Genomic DNA, 3571 nt, shown 5'->3' with positions numbered 1-3571 from the left:
TTAATTAACATTCAACAAGGTCCAAAATATATAGCATAATGCATATAACTGTATCGTTAAGTACAAAACATCCACAAACTTAACGATTACAGGAACTATATGATTTGTCAGTACATGAATCAATCGTGTCACTAACTCATCCAAATTCCCTATCGGTGTTGATTGAGCATTTGAAGGTGCTACTGAGGATGTTGCATCAGATCCAAAAGAGTCACAAAGATTCGTCCCGTAGTAGTATTTTGTTTGAGATCCAAGACCATATACTCTTCTTTTCTTTTTTCCTCCCGCAACTTTGTAATATGCTTTACAATGATCAATATCTGATTGACTCTGTGTTTGTTGTTGTAATATTTCCTGATATTTTTCATGTAGAAGAGTTAATAATTAGTGAAATTGATACATTAAAGAATACTAGTATTTAATTTTAAAAAATGAAAAAAAGATATGAAAGTAAAGTCAATAAAATTATTTAAAAAGTTGACTTATATGTACGATTCGGGATTTCTCACCAGCAAAAGATTTTCCATCATTACCATGTGTATGGACGTGCAAATGTATATCACTTGGTGTTGGATCTTGACTCTTTTTAACAGTCTATACAAAATATATTCAATTCAAAAGATTGGCAAAAAGACATTTGCATAAAAATGAGATTGAAAAATAACATTGAGAAAAGGAAGCAAGGGATGTTAATAACAACAAAGGAATATAAAATACAAAGTGGTCCAAATCTTTGGTGCCAAAATCTGTCTATTCTTGATTTATATGCCACTTTCTACTACCTTATGATAATAAAAATAAAGGAATATAAAATACAAAGGGGTCAAACTTCCAACGGTGTCACAAGGATGCATGTTTGGTGAAATGAACCTTACTATTGTTTTTTGTTTCATATCATTCGCCATGAACTCAAAAACAGAAAGATTGAATGGCTGTAACGGATGTAGAAATTCATCTAACAGTTAATAGTACTATTTGGCCAATTCCTTTAACAAAGGTGCACTAATTGTTAAGAAATGTTCACTCTTGTAAACAGAAAGCTCAACAACTAGCAAGAAAGAAATCATCACCTAAAATCTCTTCATCCAGCTGCTAACTTCAATTTCGGCACATAATGACAACCCAGATTTTTCGAAAAGAAATTCTCAAACAATAATTTAAAGCAGAGAATATTAAAAACAGAACAAGAGACAATCCGCAACTCACAACTTCAGGCAACCGAACTTAAATAAGATTTTCAGATTGGAATTAGTGCAAACTTAAATGAGATTTTCAGATATTTTATATACACTTAAAAGTCTCTTGCGATACTCCCCAGCACTAATAGAGCCACCCGTGTGAGTCTCAGTGACAACTCCGCTCCCACAACCACAACAATATTTTACATTTATTTCTAACTTTTCAACACACTTAGGATCTTTCCAAAGTCTCATCCAACTTTTCCACACATTATTTGGAATCGATTTCCGTTGCACCCCATTATTTTTAGTTTGCTAATGAAATCACTGTATCTTTTTGCTACCCTATACTCCCATTGGTTCCACACAGTAGTATCAATTGAAGAATCCCAGTAGAATACCTTCTGAAATTATTTTGTAACGTAATAACATTAATAAGTTACATATAAAAGTTAATATACTTTCTAAATTCAATTGTGATGGATTATACCTTGAATTCTCCAAAATAAAATCTTTTTGTCTTATCCGAGACGCTTTTCCAGTTGATTCCATTAGGATCAAGTTCATGCTTGAAAGAATTAGTTATAAACTCAGAGCATTCTCTTGAAGGTTCTAACCTGAACAAATTATAAGACATTATTTCAAGGTATACCATATATCAATAACAATATATCAAAAATAATAGTACAAGCATGGACTAACCCTATGAGAAAAATAGTAAGAAGCGTCTGCGGCCCACAGGTACTGCTACATTCAGCTTCGCCTATTAGGTTGCTTTGAGAAGATGTACCCTCACCTATTGTGTTGCTCTGATTAGGTATAATTGGAGATGATTACAAATTAATGAGTGGAGTACAACCATAGCCTGATGTTTGAACTTGGTTGATGTGATATGGTCTACCAAACGAATTGGTGGCACCTTGTTGAGGACTAGTTGTGGTAATGGGAAAAGTAGGCATGTTTTCACGAGTAGCACAATTACCCCTAACTGAAGATTTGCTTACACGACCTGCACTACCTCTCCCTCTTCCTCTCCCTCGAGGCATATCTACAAAATATATAAAAATAAAAAGGATATGCATCTGTATTGTTCACCTAAACTTTATTAGCATACATCAGGTCCAATCAATTTCTTTCTATGCAAAGTCAATCTGCTAGATATTATTACAAGTAGTTTATGGCTATATGTCCCTTCTCTTAATTTAAGAAACTGCATATAATCTTGAAGCAAAGTAAAAACTTGAGTCCTAAAGTTTCCTCCTGTTTATTTTTAAAAGGAATGGACATAGCTTTCTTATTCCTGTTTTCTTAACTTTTTTTCTTTTTGGAAGACTAATACCAATCATGTTAGAAAGAAGGGAAGCTAGCTTATACCACTTATGTTAGTTTAAATGAACATCGAGATGCAATAAGAAGGCTTTGATAGTTTAAATTGAGACTTTAAAAGATGCTTACCTGAATCCTTGCTATAAATGGTGGGAACCAAATATGATCTCAAGTAGCTTATCCAATCACATCAGACATGAACATCACTATAACCAAGACCACTAAACATTATAAGCTAACATATAAGACATGATTTGTTTATAGAATCAGAAACTACAGAAAAAGAATGGATAAAGTGCGAGCGGATGACATAACACAACACAGATGGATGGAACTCTTTCAACTGTCTGATGAAAGAGATATGCACAGAAACTATGTAAGATAGACATTGATACACTGGCTATCATAACATGTCAACTTACAACAATAATTGTTAGACAAAGCATTTGACAGTATTTGTTGTAATTTAAAACCAGAACATGAAACAATCTGAATAAGAGCAAAGAGAAATAAACTATAAGGAACTCGCCTTTCTTCAGGAAACAATCAGTTGTGAAGTTTTTGTTCCTTAGCTGAGTGTGTACACTAGCTAAAAGAAACTCGCCTTTCTTCATACCAGATGAGGTAATGGTCTGAAAAGTAAGACATAACAACAGTACATTTACTTACAGACGCGCTGGATCAATATCAAGAAACAACAGTACATTTACTCTATAGATTATATTACAATATAAACATATAACTTATAGCATACCACAAAGACTACTACAAACAAAATTCAATGAAATATAGTAGTACATTTTTATCAACACATTAGTCATATATGTTTCTTCTTCAAACTCTTCCTCATCAACCTCTTCATTTTCATCCTCAGTTTTATACTCGTCTTCTGAAGATTCTTCTTCAAATTCATGAAGCCCTGGCAATAGTTCATCATCAAGGGGTTCAACCATTTCAATTACATCCTCATTTGGATCATGTAAGATTATATTCTCATTTATGGTGAAATTCATATCTATCTCATGGACTTCAACTTCTTCAATTTGGAATGGAAGATTCGGTTCTGG

The 3571-nt window shown here is 33.0% G+C and overlaps 1 pseudogene; it reads right to left on the bottom strand.

Moving 5' to 3' along the window:
• Nucleotides 1-2224, bottom strand: LOC107832643 (uncharacterized; annotated as a pseudogene).
• Between the last annotated feature and the right edge of the window lie 1347 nt (nt 2225-3571).

This window comes from Nicotiana tabacum, chromosome 9, assembly GCF_000715075.1.
Source record: "Nicotiana tabacum cultivar K326 chromosome 9, ASM71507v2, whole genome shotgun sequence".
Taxonomy (NCBI): domain Eukaryota; kingdom Viridiplantae; phylum Streptophyta; class Magnoliopsida; order Solanales; family Solanaceae; genus Nicotiana; species Nicotiana tabacum.
The sequence above is the reverse complement of the archived record's forward strand: the minus strand, read 5'-3'. Positions and strand labels throughout refer to the sequence as shown.